This window comes from Vulpes vulpes, chromosome 8 (genome assembly GCF_048418805.1).
Source record: "Vulpes vulpes isolate BD-2025 chromosome 8, VulVul3, whole genome shotgun sequence".
Classification (NCBI taxonomy): domain Eukaryota; kingdom Metazoa; phylum Chordata; class Mammalia; order Carnivora; family Canidae; genus Vulpes; species Vulpes vulpes.
The window spans coordinates 25,904,713-25,923,145 of NC_132787.1; the positions used below are offsets into that span (position 1 = coordinate 25,904,713).

Here is an 18,433-nt window from a genome sequence, read left to right on the forward strand (position 1 = left end):
CTTTTCAAACTTATTCTCTCATACTGGCTTCCTCCACATGACTAAAAACAAGGCCACGGGTTGCTTTTGTAATGCAACTATTACTGCTTCACCATCTAGAAAAGGACAGACTCATATTTTCAATAAGTTAAAAATAAATCCAACAGAGGTCTTCTGGCAACAGAAAGAAGTGGAAAGGGTGCTAGAAAGTCAAAACAACAGATGTCCATTACAGAGTAGGGATAAATGGATGGACTCAGCAGATATTTATAAAGCAGAGTCAACAGGACTCAGCAACTCAGAAGTGAGGGAGAGAATGGAATCTAGAAGGACTCCAATATTTGTCCAGTATGGTACCAATAAATTTGAAATGTTTGCAAAACATCCAAGCTGAGATGTTCAACAGGCAACTGTTTAAAAGAGTTTGATGTTTGTATCTTTATAGATAGTAGTGGAGACAATAGGAATGGGTAGACTCCACAGGGTTAAGATAGATAGGTAAGGAAAGAATAATAACAGAGCCTTGAAAATTGCCAGCATTTATGGAGTGGGGAGAAGAGGAGCATCCAAAGAAGACTAAGAAGGAGTACAAAAGAAGGAAATCCATGAAAGAGAGTATCACTACTAATACAAATGCTGAATTAAATTAATATTAATTCAAGTAATAAAATGTGTTCTGGCTTTGACCTCTGGTCATCAGTAATGATTCAAAGTGCATAGGGTGGGGGTAAGAGGTGATACAGAATGTGGTGTCATGAAGCCAAGGAAAGATAATTTTTTAAAAAAGAGAATGGTCTTCAGTGTTCAATATTGTTAAAAGATGAAGAAAAAGACTAAAAGATAGATGTTGAATTTAGCAAGACTAAGTTCACTGGTGAAGGATTTTAGTGCAATGGTTTGGTTGGAAGCCACAGTGGATGAGAAATGAGGTCAAGAAATAAAGATGCTGATTATAGGTGATTCATTAAACAGTGGTTTAATGTGTATGGCTTGCTAGCTCATCTTGTTTCCAGATAAAGTGCACTGGAAAATGTGGGTGTCTCTTTTTCATTGTGAAGTAGAGCACACAGCCTTGATTATATCTTTGCAAATTCAGTATATACAGTATTTGATGATATTGGAGGGTGGGTCACCAAAGAGGCCAAATTCATCACATGACAATAAGCCATTAATAAAAGATAGCTTGTGTTTGCAGTAATTTCCAATGTAAATACACCTATGTAAGGTAAAACATTTGCTTCACTCCTTGCAGGAAGCTCTTAGTAACATGACTGATTACAAGTTCAGACTTGTTTCAAACTACGGAAAAGAAAAAAAAAAAACAGCTATAGATAGCCTGTCAAGACTGTATTATTTTGAAAGATGAGGAATGTTTTTTTAACATATATAGGAGTTGTCATTGTTTTGCTAACCCGAAATGGAAATTGTTGAAAGTGAAACTTGAAAGAAAACTTGCTTAAAACATCGTCAGTGGTGCATAAATGAGCACAAGTTGATCTACTTCCTTAAGTACAATTTATTTGTTATGTAACGGTACAAAGTAGCATACTGGATGTTGGAGTTGAGTGGTCAAGTGGACCACTATAAGTTGTGCTTCTATGAGGCCAAGTACGGGGTACACTGTCAGTTTTAGTGGATAAGGGGAAAGAGAATATTACTTGGATTATATATTCTCCAAGGTTTTTTATAATGCTAAAATTTTATGGATCTCTTATTTAGTAGTTTTGATAGGCAGCACATATACTTATGATAGGCAGCACATATACTTACTTAACCCCTAACATCAATACTACATGCAAATAGTCACTCAGTAAATGAGATTTATCTGATTTTTGAAGATCTATCGATTTGGTTATGAAAGTGCTAGTTTTCACTGTTCCACAGTAATTTTATTGGGGTTAAAGAACATTATCCAGCAGGCAAAAGAAAGTTTGACTCATATTATTCCTTTGCTTTTTTTTTTTCAGCCAATACTCACACCTTATATGTGAGAACTGGTCTATATGTAGATAGAACAAAATATATATTACTAACATATACATTCGCATATGTAAATGGCCACCTAACATATGTGATTTAAAAGCTATTGCAAAATTTTGTGCTATTCTCTCCTGTGTCTCTGCCAATGGAAATGTACAATATTGAAATTTCTCCCTTGCATGACATACTCAAGGTGAGGGCTCTCTTCTTTATTTTACAAACATATGCATTTTTTTTCCTGGTAAGGAGGAAGAGGATGTTACCTTTTAATGAGAAAGATACCTTTAGTTAGCTGGTATCACATTGGAAAGGAACAAAATGAGATCCCTGAGGGTCATACCTGAAAAGTTAAAGGAAAGGGAGAAGAACAAGAGGGACTGAAAAAATATTTTCTCATAGAAGTTAGTCTTTGATTTAGCCTGTCATTTTTCATATAGACTAAGGAGGGAAATAAGTGACATTGATAATTTGACCTTCAAGATGACAGATGTGTATCACTTGGGTGTGTACACGTGTTTGGGTTTCTCACAGTATATACAGGTGTTTTAGCCTGACTGGATACATGTGGCAGACCTTCATATGTGATCAGATATATCTATTGACCACGCATTTCACTGCACACAAGGCAATCTGATAGTGACTGATGTACTATTAGCTGATTTACACATATTGACTGAGCCTCTTTTATACATGGAAGTACATTTTTAACAGGAACTCTGTAATACCTTATTAAGAAGAAGTATAGGAAATTTTTAACTTTTCGAGGTTGATTAGTCTGGAATTAGTTTACTTAAAATCCCATTGGTAGACAACTATTTATTCTGGGCTAACCTTAAGGAAAGAGTTAATGGGCCACCAACAGTATTTAATTAAAATTTCTCTATATTGGTAGGGCCGATGATGTTTTAAACAAAAGTGTTTTAGGAAATTACATCTATTAGCTATTTTGCTAATCAAGAACCTTTTGCCATTGTATGATGAATTCGAAGACAGTCACATTTCCACAGAATCAGAATTATGGCTTGGTGAGTAATGAATGTAAAATGTTATCTAGTTCCATAAGCCAGTGACTGATGAATCATAATTAATGACCTTTTTTTTGAAAAACTTGAGAAAACATGAAGTCTTTGAGCTACAGTAAACTTACATCATATTTCTTTCTTTAGGTTGTATTAATCAAAGCCCTTTGTGAAAGATAGTTAACTTGTAAACAATTAAGATGATTTATATGAACTTTGAAGTATTTCAAGTTATGTTTTTAACATGTCTATCTATCCTAAATGACATCATTAGGGGAACTGCTTAAAAAATTGGTTGGCTAACTTGAGATAATATTTTGACTGCTTGGGATACTGATGTCAATCACATGCAGTTTCAAGTAAACAGCAAAGTTGGCAAGAATCTATTAACTTAAAATGCAGAGAGCCAGTGTGACTATTTCCTAAGTAATTTTTTTTAAATTACTTTTATTCAGCTTTCTCTAGTATTAAGTAATGGTTTTTGTGCTTGCCTTATTCACATCATTTGGGGGGCGGGAGAAGATCAGATTTTCATCAGCTCCACTTTCTCCTTCATGCCCAATAAAGTGAGCTCTAACTGGTTTGCATGAAATTTTTTGTGGTTCTGCTTACTCAGAAATGTCCTAAACAGCAGACTACAGGGCTACTTTCTTCTTCCCCTTTGTCTTGAAACCAGTCACCACTTTGGGTTAACAGAGACAACACTGAAATTATTTCCTCTAAGTGTTCACACTAGAATGTACATTTGTCTACTTGTAGACAGATGGAAAATAAGATGCATGTGTGTGCATGCCTGGGTGTTTGTGTACATGTGTGTGCTCATATGCCTCTCTATTTGCATGTGGGCACACGTGCACATGTGTGTTGGGGGTTTAGGAGGACAGGGTTGGGGAGAGACCAAAGGCCTGCTGATGAGGGACTGCTTTGGGGGCTGGGGAGGTGATGGCTTGCTCCTACAAACAATCTAGTATGTGACTTTCAACCAATCCCATAATGATTTGGGGTTTCCCATTCAGGAAATTAATATAATCATCTAATCCATCCCTGACTATTACACACAGAGAAAACATCACGTTAGAAACAGCAGGAGAGGGAAGGACTGAGAAGAGAAGCAACCATGGGCCATTTTGTCTCACTCATTACCAAAACCCTCTTTCAGGTGGTGGCCCCAGCTCCCATACACTGGTGTATGCAGAAATGCAGAGCTTCTTGGAGAAGTCTGCTTATTTCATGCCAGACTTTGACTCTTTTAGTCTTCTGTCTGGAATGCCTTCTCGCCTCCCTTGATCTGTCTAACCTCTACCTTTCAAGTGCAGTTTGAGTGGTTCCTAATTTATGAAATTTCTTGTGATTCCCTAAGTTAAGAGTGTTCTTTTCCTCCTTAAATAAGTAATAATAATAATAACTAATATTTTTTAGCACTTTCTGTGTTACAGGCATGATGCTCATATCTCTGCACATAGTAACTCATAGTAGCTCACAACAAACCTCTGAGGTAGGTACTCTTATTCAGTAGATTTTACTGATAATGAAACAAGTTGGATACTTTTGCCAAGGCCACATAGCTAGAAAGTTGTGAGTCAGGGCTGGAGTCAATCTGGCTCCAGAATGGACATTCTTGTTCCTTAGCCTATGCATTGGTGGGACATAGCTTGAATTATAGTTGCTGCAATTAGATGTCTTATTTATCAAGCCATAGGCCTTCTATAGAAAGAGACCACATATTTTTTTCTTTTTAAGATTTTTATTTACTTATTTGATAAAGAGAGTGAGAGCACAAGTAGGGAGAGCAGTTCCTCTGCTGAGCAGGGGCTCGATCCCAGGACCCCAGCATCATGATCTGAGCTAAAGGCCGACACTTAACCAACTGAGCTACCCAGGTGCCCCAAAACGACATCTTCTAAAGCTACTCATCCTCCAAGCATCTAGAAGACCATCTGTATATATTAGGTATACATGGTATGTTTATTGACCAAAACTATACAAAGCAGGATAGTGAGAGTTATGTAATCAAATAAAGGAAAAAGAATTATTTTGCCTTACTAAATCAAAGTGCTAACATTGAGAACATATTAGACAAGCTGGCAAATTGGACAAAGGTGTAGCAAAGGAGATAAGAAAACAAAATTGATTCAAGGACACTTAGAAGGGCAACAGGTGGGATTAAATAAAGCTTTAATTATAAAGCTTTTAACAATCTCCTCTGCCACGGTGGCAGATCTCCAAAGGAAGTGCCCAGTTATTTTTATCCACCTCATTTGCATTGGCATAAGTATCAGGAAGATAAAATAGGATGGAGACAGCTCTCTAGTACCAGATACAAAGGACGAGACACAGCCCACCCTTTAGTTTTCATTGTATTTTCTGAGTTCTGGCCATGTAGGAAAGAAAATCAGATCAGCCAAGATTCTGATGTAGATAAAATGGACACACAGAAATTACTTTGTGTCATAACTGACCTTGGCATGTTTTCATTAGCCCAGAAATATAATTTTCTCCTGACCAGAAGAAATGTGCTGAACATTCTTTCTCAGGCAAACTTCTGTTTATTATTATCTGATTGATTCATATTGGTTGGACTTCAGTATACTTGAGAAAGAAAAGACCTAGTTAATGGTGCCTTTATTCAATCATATAGTTTTAATGTAATTTGCACAACCGTATTTTTCTATGTATTAACATCATAATTAAGAAAGTCTATGACAGTTTGATTTCTGCACCCTGAACTTCAAGAAATCATGCGATTCACACTGACCTATAGTATTATGAACTTACAATATTTGCTTCAAGGAGTGTGTAGGTGGTTAAGTGCCTAAGTCTGTTAAGCATCTGCCGTGGGCTCAGGTCATGATCACAGGGTCCTGGGATCAAGCCCTGCGTCAGGCTCCCTGCTCCCTCTTCTTTTGCCTCTCCTCCTGTACATGCTTACTCTCTCTCTCTCTCTCTTTCTCTCTCCTCTCAAATAAATAAATATTCTTTTTTAAAAAGAATATTTGCTTCAAAATACATGATTTGGAAGTGACAATTTATAGAAAGGATTTATAGACTGTTAACTTATTCAGCGGGTATTTATGAGCTATTGATTAACAGAACAACAATTTTCTAGGTGCCTTAGAACTTTTTCTATGGCACACATAAAAAATAACTATATGTGTTGCAGACCAGTGCAAACAAAAGTGTATGCTCCCAGCTGGAGGTGACTAGTCTTAGGGACTCTGGTTGCCCCAAAGCCAGACTGGCCATCTTTTGGCTAAGCTATTAATATCTCACCACACCTTTAACCTGTTAACTATATAAGTGGCACATAGTTTGGGATGCTTTTTTGTAGAAGAAGCTCTTTTTTATGAGTAAAATATCATATTTTCATTTAAAGAGATGATAGTCTATTTGGAGATACAGATACCTATATGTTTATAATGAAGAAGCAGTGATACAATGAAAAATAACACATTGTATGAAGGCAGATTAAGATGGGTTCGGGGAGACCTCAAACGGTGGCACCTCAGTGGGTGTGACCTTGAAGAATAAGTGGAATTAGCAGAGAAAGCAGAAACATTTTCTACTAAAAGGGAAAAGCATAATGGTGGGTGTAATTGAAAATGTAACTAGCACATACAGGTAGTTGGAGCATAGGGTGAGTGTATAAATGAATATGGATCTTATAGTTAGGGCCATGGGATTTTCCAGATCCTCTGGCTCTGAGTGGATATACTCTGCCCTCCCCTCGCATTGGCTTGGTCATTTGGCATGTTCTGGTCAGTAGAAAGCAGCCAGGATGATACTGTGTAAATTCAGCAGGAAGCACTCAGGAGCACTGCAATTGCATCTCTACTTACTTCACTTGCACTCTTGTCATCTGACATGAGAAGAATATGCTTCAGGCAACCTGTGTTTTTAAATGAAAACATGTGGAATGGAAGGAAACCATAATTGAAGTCTAGGATCCAGCCTGACTCAGCTAAGTACATACACCCTGACCCACAGCCAAACAGAGTTGTAAATGTGAAAATACTTGTTTTAATGCCATAGAGGTTTTTGAGGTTGTTCTGCGACATTATTGCACAAAACCTTATAAATCCAGAAATTGGTTCTAGAAATAGAGTTCTTCTGTAACAAAAACATGAAGTATGCAGCACTAGTCTTAGAATCCGATGGCAAAAAGACCTCTAATATGATCTAGGAAAATAGTGACTTATGTTACATGGTGAAACATTTCGTCAAACAGTTTTCTGCAGTAGCCTAGAAAATTTAGATAAGGAAGTTCTGTGGGAGATATGTTAATGGCATGAGCTGGTCATTGCTAAGTACAATAAAAGACACTACAAAAGAGATGTGTTCAGAAAATTAGATGTTCTCAAGAAGAATTGAAAAGGATTATAGAGAACTTAGAAATCCATGATTGCAAAATAAAATTGTTTCCTATCACAATGATGATGTCTCGGCCATTAGGGCATGTCCTCAAGGGCAAAACTTTATCTAATAACTGTTCTTTAGGGACAACTGCATAACACACACATATTGAGATCACCCATCTGTGAACTGAGCTCATAATTTTTTTTATCTCCTATTAGATGATATTAAGGGATAGTGTAGATATGATAGTGAAGATATGATCTGATGGAGAGATGCAATTGCATTACCTGCTGGATGACGCTGAGTCTGGTCTATCTGCTATGCAGCTTACAAAGGCCCTCTAAACTTGCTTGCACCTCATACTGAAGGCATCACTTTTATCTTTTTTTAAAATTGTTTTATTTATTTATTTATTCATGAGAGACACAGAGAGAGAAAGAGAGGTACAGAGACACAGGCAGAGGGAAAAGCAGGGTCCATACAGGGTGTCCGACGTGGGACTTGATCGCGGGTCCTCAGGCTGAAGGCTGCACTAAACCGCTGAGCCACCCAGGCTGCCCACATCACTTTTATCTTATGATTGATTGCTTGGCACCCACCTCACTTTCTGACTTGCTGAGTCTGACCGAATGCAGCTCATTCTGGCAGTTCTGGTCACATGGTCACTTTATCTAGGCAGTCAGTCACTCCATCCTTTCCAGGGCCCAGTAGCTGCAGAGTGCATGGCCTTGATTTGGAAATTTGGGGAGGGGGGTGTCTCTGTCGTGATTCTCACACTGGGGCTTGCCATAACCTCCACATGTTGTCTTCCCCCCTGATAGCTATCTCTGTAAATGTATACCATCTTTTCTCCCACACAAATATAAGCAACTTCTGGTTCTTTTTTCTGATAAAGATAGAAAAGAATATATTTTAGATCAAAGGTTGCATAACATACAGGTATAACGTGTTCCTGAGACCGTGTTAATCTTCCTAGAAAAGAGAACATGTCTTGCATAGCAACTACAAATGGGATCACTGCTAGTTTGAGTTTGTGATAAACTATTGTCATCCTCCAGCATTTTCTAATTATTGCAGGGGCCAGAGTGGTGTGTTAAATGGGGGATAGGAAAGGAATCCTGCATTTTTGATCATTTAGTGTAGCATTAATTTCTGCTGTTCTCCCTACCCAGATCACTGTGAAAGATCTTACCCCACAAGCCAAGGAACAAATATGGGGGTTCCACCATTTACTAAGAATAACCATTCTAATTATTGCTGATAAAAAAAAATGACCATGAGTGTGTCTGTTGACCCTCTGCAAGCTAGACCTGGACTAAGACTCCGTTTATTGTCTGCCCACTAACAGAAGGTCTGTAATGACTATTATTGTCTTTAGATATCAATGTCAACTCAGACCCTACATACTGAAATGTTTGAATATATGCCTTTCCCCAGCATAAGAGTACTCTAGTAAATGGCTATATAGCTCACTGAGGACAGACGGGAGGAAACCATATATACTAGTTGAGATGTCATGGTCCTTTCCTCTTAGGGACCTGGTCTCTACTCAGTCAATTGGTTTTAATCTAAAAATGACTCATATCAGGAAATTGAACAAGATACTGTAACATTTTATTAGGGATGGGTGCTCTCAGTCTTCTTATAATCCATTTTTGATTTCGTATGATTGTCTTTACAGCTTCTTGGGTAATATTCTTGTTGGTTACTCATCTATCTTGTACCTCTGGCTGTCATGTTGTATTAATGATGCCCATAACTTTCTGAAGTTCAGATCCCGCTGATTACTACCCCAACCGTAATACTACTTGGAATAATTATACCCACTTTCCTTCTGATATTTAAATACTATCACCTGGCCTCTATTGTTTTGTGATATTATCATCCTCTTTGCTCTTAGAGAGCTCTATTCTATAACAGCATCTCTTAATGTTATCCCTGGCTTACCACCCTGAAATCTCAAAAAATGCTTACCAATGAATTCCATCTTGCTTGGGCAAATGGAATATCCTTTGGAGTCTTCTGTGAAACACAGATGATTGGTGGTGGGGCTTTGGGCCTTATGTGACATCTACTTTAGCATGCTTCCTTCTTTGAGCTTATTATCCCTTCTCCTACCATCTCCCATGGATATTTTGGAATTTCTATTTCACTTAGTGTGGGCTGTCACTTTTCTAAGCTTCTAAGAGACATTACAGAAGCATGCTAGCTTAACCTTTGCCAAATATTAAAACTTGATAAAACCTTATATGTAAGGGATGATATCAGTAAAGGGGAAAATAGATATAGATTGTTTTTAAATGTTGTCCAGGATAACTTTTTAAAAGATTTTATTCATTTATTTATTTGAGTGAGAGAGAGAAGAGTGAGAGCGCTCCAGTGGAGTGGTGGTGGGGCAGGGGGAGAGAATTTCAAGCAGACTCCCCACTGAATTCAGAGCACCACATGGGGCTTGATCTCATGACCCTAAGATCACGACCTGAGCTGAAATCAAGAATCAGATGCTTAACTGACTGAACCACCCAGGTGCACCCAGGAGTATTTTTTAAAGAAAATATCAGAAGAACTTACAACCTCACCAGATACTAGATATAAATTGTATCAAAATTTTTAGAAACAATGCATTTGAAAACTTCTTTGATGCATTTGAGAACCTGGCACATTTCATATCCTTGTATTTCAACTATTCAGACCTGGGCATTGCTTTTCCGTTTCACTTACTTTCATTTCCACTCTTCAATCAACAGCCCACATGTCTCATTGTCCTGTGATCCTGTGACCTCAAAAAACTGTTCCTCATCTGATATCTTGCACCAGGAAATGCATCTGGATATTTTTTTCTTTAACCATAATGTTTTATTTATCTAACTCTCTCACCTTTTTGGTTAATTAACTTTTCATCTCTCTCATATTACTCATAACAGCCCTCCTTGTGGTTTCAGTCTGCCACTTCCTTAATTCTTCCCTTCCTTCTGCACTCAAATTTGACTTTATGGTCCATAATTCAATTCTATACTTACCGGCTTCTTAGATTCCTTTACTGCCTGAACCCACTGGCAGGTCGAAATTGCCAATTCCAAATTCTAGATGAACATATACTTCTATTTATCTCCTTTTTCTCTATTGAATATTTCTGACACAAATTACACAATGGTATTTATGATCTTCCATAAAATCATATCATCCAATCTGACTCAGTCTAGCAATCAAGGTCTTTTCAACTTTTTTCACTAAGTACCTAAGTCTTTATTATACTTGTTTTGTTGATGTTTTTACTTTATTTGTTTTTAGATTTTTTGTATTTCTCTTATTTTCTAATTTTTTTGAATTTTCCTATTTGCTTTTTGCTAGAAGTTTAAATTCCATATTGAGCCCAAGACAAGCACATCCTCCCTCCATCCTGCAGATGCAGGGAATCTGTTATAATTCTCCCTACCACTATTAAACAGTATTTCCATAGAAGTTACTTATGAATTACAAAGAGAAAATAATAACTATACAGAAAGAAAACTGGCAGATATACTTTCACCACTGTGATCAAAGCTAACACTTGCAAAACTGAACAAACTGACATCATGTGTCTTCAGATCACATGCCCTGAGGAGGACATACTGCTTCAGTAGTATTCCTGTTCAAATGTGTAACTAAAAGTTAATCATGAAGAAACATCAGACAAACTCAAATTGAGAAACATTTTGCAAAGCAACTAACCTACACTCAAAAAATTTTCAAGGTCAAGAAACACCAAAAAGAAAAAGGAAAAAAAAAAAAGGAAAGTAAAAGAAAAAAAAAAGGTTGAATAACTGTTCCTGATCAAAATAAACTAAGATATAACAATGAAATACAGTGCACAGTGCTGAATTGAATCCAGGGTCATTAAAACAGAAAAGCTAGGGGCATCTAGGTACTAATTCAGTTAAACCTCTGAATTCAGCTCAGGTCATGATCTGGGGGGATTGAGTCCGATATGTGGCTCCCTGCTCAGCAGAGAGTCTGCTTGTCTCTCTCCCTCCCCAGCCTTCCCTGCCTTTCCTCCACCACCCAACTTGTACTCCTCTCTCTCTCTCTCTCAAATAAATAAATAAATAAAATCTTAAAAAAAAAAAAAGCAAAATCCAGAAAAGCTGTAACATTATTAGGACAATTGGCACAATTTGAATACAAACCACGGATTAGATAAGAATACTTAACTAATATTAAATTCTCAGGCTTTGAAAATTGTGTTCTGATTATATAAAAGAATGTCCGTTTTTTAAAAAATACACACAGAAATAGTTAGTTAGAAAGGACCACAATATCTCCAGTGCATTCAAATGGCTTAGTAGTGGGGAAGACAGTACATATATGCAAAGAGAATCAGAGAGAAGGAGGGAGGGATGGACAAGGGAGGGAACAGGGAAGCAAACGATGCAAAAGGTAACTAATTGATGAATCTGAGTAAAGAGTATATAGAAATTCTGAACAAATATTACACTGTATGTTAACTAACTAGAATTTAAATAACCTGATACAAAAAATAGAGCATATGGAAATTCTGTATATTCTTGCAACTTTTCTCTATGTTTGAAGCTCTACCAAAATAAACATTGCTAAAACAATACTGCTGCTTAAAGAAGCAGATCCAATAAATGAAACTCTTCATTTATACTCTAATAAGATTCAGTTCTGGTGGGGAGTGTTATATCATAGGAATAGGTAGAAAGATAGGCCAGCAGGCCAACAATTAAAATATATTCTGGCTAAGAATCATGGACTTCAGTGATATTTTAGATATTAGTCAAAACAAAAGTGTATAAAGGTGCTTTACAGTGTTTTGTGTGCATACATATATATTATGGCTGTTTCCATATTTGCCACTGAGAACTCGACTGGACCAGTGTTACCAATTTCTTTGGGCTTGTACAAGAGTCTTATTCTCCCTCATGGTAAAGCACAATCTTTTGAAAATTTTCATAAATTAAAACAAAGTTTATTTAAAAAGTAGTTGATTCTACCTAAGTGTTTGTAGGCAATTATTAGCTTTATTTAATTAAAATATTTGTTAATATTAAGAATGAAAGCAACTTTCTTGTCATGTGTATCATATTATTTAACATAGCTATACACTTCCTTATTTTAAATTAGTGTTGTGAGAAAAATGCGTGACCCGTTAAGAAACAAATTTTAAAATGATGTTATTTTGTATTTGGCTGCAGGGAATAATATATAAAAGTGTAGGTTGGTACTTAATTATAAAGGTGTTAAAAAAGCTGATATGATGTTAGAAATTTTTACATTTAGAGTGTTTAAAAAGTTTTAAAAATCAGTAAGCTGTTTTATAATGTTTGAATTTTTTTCAAATTGAGGAAATAAAAGAATGGCTTTTATGTTATTATTTGCAGATATTTCTCTGAGTATGAAAAGACATCTGCATTCAATTTTCCATGTCTTATTCCTTTTCAAAAATTGTTTAGGAACAATGGGACCATAAAAGAAGGTACTAGGTAAAAATTTTGGTTAGGTAAAAATTTTGGTTACATGAATGAAGCTTAATGATCCAATGAAGATAACCTTGAGGAAAATTTATAAAATTATTATTTTTTAATGTTCCCCCTTAGGTTATATCTTAACATCAATGCCCTTCAAACTTATCATCTTTATTCAGTGGCCCATTAGAGGTAAAATAAAGTAGCTTATGACTGTGAATAGAGACAATTTAAAATTGTCTAATGATCCAAGCTGCCATGCTGACAAATTCATCTGAGGATTAACTTGAAGGAGAGGCCAGTCATGTGCCTAATCATGTGATTAATGCTAGTCCCTGAGCCTCTTGCTTGATATGTATTCATTCAAAACTGTTCCCTTTATATAATTTAAAAAACTGTTTTATGTACTAATCCCAAAGTAAAAATTGGAATGGATACCTTTATGGCCTGTAACCACATCCAATAGAAAGTTCTTCATAGAAACTCCAGGTGCCTTCCAGCTCTTTCAGTGGCTCCAGTAAGGAAAATCATGGGTGCCTTGGGTTGTTTAGCTAAATTAAAGCCCAAGTAATCAAAGAGAAGAGAAAGAAAAAGGAGACAAAGAAAAGTTCTTAGTGATAGCAAGATAGAGTAACAAGAAAAAATAGAAGTAGTTAAGAATATAACATTAACAAGGATTAGAAATGTGATATGGTCTTATTACATTAGAAAATAATCAATTCCAATGGTGGGCATTCTTTTCCTTTATGTTTTTAAAGTTCAATAAAAATAGTATAAGTACTCTTGTGGAAAACAGCAAAAACTTTTTTGGGGTATTCATTTGAATACAGCACCATAGTTCAAGTACTTGGATTTTTAAATGAAACACAACTGGTCTAAAAAAGCTTGTTGTTAAACTAGCTGTGTGGTTTTGTACGAGTCACCTTATTCTATCCACACAATGAAGACAGTCTCTACCTTTGTATCAGCCAACGTCCAGACAGGATAATAGAACTCATGACAAGTAGTTCAGTAAAGGAATTTAATATGGAAAACCAGTTATAAAAGTATAATAAGAGTTTAAAAGCCAAACTAGGCAAATGGTGTGCAATCTAGAGATTTATACCAGTGAGAAGTCACTCCCATGCCTATGACTGTATCAAAAAGGAAAAGACTTGATCTGTAGGAGCAGGAGTCCCCAAGGTTGGGGAGGCACTACTACCTCTGAAGTTGTCAGAGGCACCACCTGTCAGATGTTGGACATGTCCTGGCTTTTCTTCTCTTTACAACCTTGTCAAAACTTCAGAAAGAATCACTGAAGTAGTAATTAGTAAACTTCTACTGTGCACACACCAAAAAAGATACTTTTCAAAACCAGGAGCACTCAAACCCAATCATGGAATGAGGCTCAGGAGTATATTATTAGAAAGAATCTTATGTAGTAAGAGAATAGTGTCTGTTTCATTTTTGCAGTAGTTGGTCAGAATATTAGAATTTTCTCAAATGATAGTGAATTGTTCAGTGGTTACTTCATACCAACCTTGAGAAATAGTTTAAGTTTTGTTTACAATTTCCAGAAGCATAAGCAAGAAATAACCCACGTTTCCAGTTAGTCTTGCAAAAATAAGCTTAGGTAAGCTTTGTATGGGTAAACTAGTTTTGTCTGCTCCAGGAATTTCCAAGATTGATCTTGTCTGTTTTAATTTTAACAACTCCAGTCTCACACCAATACTGCCATCAACAACCTAACAGGAAATCAGATGCTAGACAGCCTGAGAAATTTTTCAGAAGTCAGTGTCCTGGGATACAAAGAGGATGAGAAGATAGGAGGCAGAAAAACAAATACTCAATACAACCACAGTTGCATAGGATTAAGATAATATGTAATAAACGTGTAACATGATGCCAGCACACAGTCAACACTCAGTGAAGGGTAGCTATTTGTATTACTGGATAATATACATTCAATCATTAATGCTCTAAATTCTCGGTAATAGACTCAAGCTATTTGATTGGTCACATAATTGGCCAACTCCTAACATTACATATACAGACATTTCAGTCTCCATATAATACCCAATAAGACGTGAGACTTTGCACCAGATGAACTGATTTTCAACTGATTCACACATTAATAAATTACTTTTACATCATGTAAACACAATTGTAGTCACCAAATCTTCACACAACAAGGCATATCTGGGATTCTTTTTTCAAGTTACATATGGGGAAAATGTCCAAGGAGATCTGAGATACACAGTCTTAGTTACCCCTAAGTGCTTTGTGAGACTGCTTCAACAGCCAAGTTTTTAAAGAACATCACAGTCAGAAGGAAAACCTTCCCATAGTGGGAGAAGAAAAGGGGGAAAAATAAAATTCTTATTCCTTATTCTTACTATTTCCTTTTATATGAATAGCATTCTATTGGCATGACATGCCTTTACTTTCTCTGTAACCTCACTTACTCCATGTGAGATGGCTGATATGACCCCCTGACTTCTTGGAGAAGCCTATGTATTTGGAAGTCAACTGTAAGGAAGCATGCTTGCCAGCAGGAGTAAGCCACATTCCCTCATATCAGCTTGTTAAGTACTAACAGTGATATTTTGGATGTTCCGTGTTATACTTCTCTGTTTTATTTTTCTATGGACTCAGGTAGGATGGGAGCAAAGCTGGTATTAATCGATATCCATTTATTGGACACTGTTAAAGACCCCAAATACAAGGAAAGCACAAATAGCAGATTTTCCTGAAGGGAATTGTCTATCTCTCTCAATAGCTTATGAACAGGCACATATGTTATTATTCATCTTTGTATCCCTAGCACCAACTACTGTGCTTGGACATAGTAAAGTCTTCATAAATATTTGGGGAATGAATGAATAATCATCAATATAATAACTATTAATAGAATTAACCATTAATAAAATAACTACTTTATTCCAACAACCCCACAGGGATATTATGTAAATTTCATAACAATCTTCATTAACAATCTTAAAAGGTAGGCATAAACATATAGCTATCCCACATCATAGGTAAGAAAATATAGGCTAAAAGATTTAAACAACTCACAGCAGGCTAAAAGATTTAAACAACTCACAGCTGAACTAGAATTCACTAACTGGGCTTCAAGTTCTGACATTTTTATTATATCTGGCTGCCTCCAAATGAACAAATAATGGGTTTGGGGGAAATGTAAACATTTTATTGGATTTTCAGTTATTTGGGGAGCTTTATAAACATAAAAGCTTATCTCTATGAGAAAAAGGAGCAATTCAGTATCTATGTGCCATAATTAAATTAAGGAATATGTTTTTCTATCCAAAATTAGGTCTATACAGGCAAAAGGAAGGAAAAAATGGGATAATAATCTGAAGAAATGAAAGAGATTATAAATTGCAAGTGTGGAAGGGGTGCCTCAGTTGATTGAGCCTCTGACTCTTGGTTTCAAGCTCAGGTCATAATCTCAGGGTCATGAGATCAAGCTAGGGCCAGGCTCTGAACTCAGCAGGGAATCTGCTTGAGTTTCTCTCCTTCTGCTCTCCACCCCACTTGTGCTCTTGTCCTCTCTCTCAAAAATAAATAAATCTTTTTTTAAAAATTGCAAATGTGGAAAACAATGGTTATTCCCATAATTATTTGACCATTCTCTAGCATGACTTGGCATGGGATATAATACTGATGATATTTACAGCCAGTTCTCCTAAAGATTTAGAGCAGGTTTCACGTTTACTTTTCCACATTTTGGTCTGTTGTCTGGAGTTAGATGGTATGTTATCCAAAGTAACAGGTTAGGTATTTTTATTACTGGATTGCTGCTGATGGCAGGTTTTCCTTGTGTTATTGTGTGTTCCATACTTTGCTTTCCATGGTAGAATCAGTGTCTGAGTCTATGACCCAGTTAAATTTCACCTCTATTTTTGCCTGGAGTCATGCATTCCTGGTACCTCCTCTGAATGTAGGAACTAAAATAATACTTAATACTTGTAAGGCTGATTTACAGAATCCATTATCTTATTTTTTTAAAGATATTATTTATTTATTCATAGAGACAGAGAGAGAGGCAGAGACACAGGCAGAGGGAAAAGCAGGCTCCACGCAGAGAGCCTGAGGTGGGACTCGATCCAGGGTCTCCAGGATCACGCCCTGGGCTGCAGACCGCGCTAAACCGCTGCGCCACCAGGGCTACCCACATTATCTTATTTTTTGATTTCAGATGAAAATGAACTAATAAAAGACAAATAATGTGGAAGGCACCACACAAAGTATTATTATTGCTTCTATACATGCCTTATTGGCGCTGAACTTGATTTGGTATTGGCTGAAATTATTTCAGCTGGATACCACCAAGAGGTGGTTCTTCTCTTGCAGAACTAGGAGTGACTTGAAGACTCTGGAAATAAACAACTTTCATAAGGTTTTTGCTGGGGCAGCCCTCTCTTTTCTTCCTGGGGGAAGGATGTTCTCTTAAGTCTTCTTTGTGTTATGTACTACCAGTTTTGCCATGATAAAGGAAAATCTTCATTTTATTCATTCAATGGTATAGAGTAATGCAAAATTAAACATACACATTTTCCTCTGGTTATTTATAGTAATAAAGAACAATGTATAGATACTTAACACTGGGGAGAAAGCACAAAGGACCATTTATTTGCTTTGTTAAATGTTGTATTCTTTTGTGATTGAGACATACCATTAAGGGCTGACAACCCAAGGTGCCAACACTCCCTTCCAACCCACTACCCTCCTGTGTTGCTATTCAATGATTACAGAGTTTCAATCATGCAAGATGAAATAGCTCTAAGGTCCAAAGACCTAAAATATGAATTTAGTTAACAATTCTATAATGTGTTTTTACCACAACTAAAAACAAAAACAAAAACAAAGAATCTCAACAGGATTGTGACCAGGAGGCCTGGAAGAAACTCAATCACTTTTGTAGAGAATGCATACTAAAGAATTACTTGCCTTCATTTGAATGCTGAGAAGAGTTAAAGAAAAAAAATGCTTCTCCATTTAATAAAAATTGAGCAAGTTGTTTTCATTAACAGTAATGATTGATGGGGATTCATTGGTGACACTGTGGTTCCAGGAGCAGAAGTCACCGTATAAACAACATTGTGCTAACAAAAGGAGTCTGTTCACATGGCTGGCACTTGCAAGGACACAAGGATATGGAGAAACAACACGTGCATTCCCTGATTTGGAGCCAAAGTGCTCAACAGTGATTGTGACATTAACTATTGGATTTCATGGATTTTATTAAATAAAGAGAATAGATTTTATCCATTCATTCATTCATTTTCCCCCATTAAAAATTTTTAAATGTGTCTGAAAAGCTAAAATGTTTTGGGGGAATGCTCAGTGTTAACTCAATCACATTGAATTCCTTCCAAGTGCTTAGCTTCAAACACAACCTCTTATCCCAGTCAAGACAACTGTTTATAAAACTTCTCTCAAGACAGTAAACACATTTTAAACAAATCTTTGAGGCCAGGTAACAAAAACTGCTCAAGGTGGGTACATCGTATCATAATGCAGGGATGGAACTAGAGAATTCCCCTTTGTAGTGATTTTCTATGTCACTAACTCCACTTCCTGTGGCTGCATGGGAAAAACAGGTATTCAGAATAGTCATGACTTTACCCACTAAAA

General features: G+C 36.4%; 2 protein-coding genes across 8 annotated transcripts in view; one reads left to right on the forward strand and one right to left on the reverse strand.

Annotated features, from left to right (window-relative positions):
* IAPP (islet amyloid polypeptide) overlaps window positions 1-8,029 on the reverse strand; it is a 36,619-nt gene extending 28,590 nt beyond the window's left edge. The window contains exon 1 of the mRNA XM_025995132.2: window positions 7,931-8,029. The gene's annotated coding sequence lies outside the window, so the exon portion shown is untranslated. The remainder of the gene's footprint in view (window positions 1-7,930) is intronic.
* Window positions 1-18,433, forward strand: part of SLCO1A2 (solute carrier organic anion transporter family member 1A2) — a 112,517-nt gene that overhangs the window by 43,469 nt on the left and 50,615 nt on the right. The window lies entirely within an intron of this gene.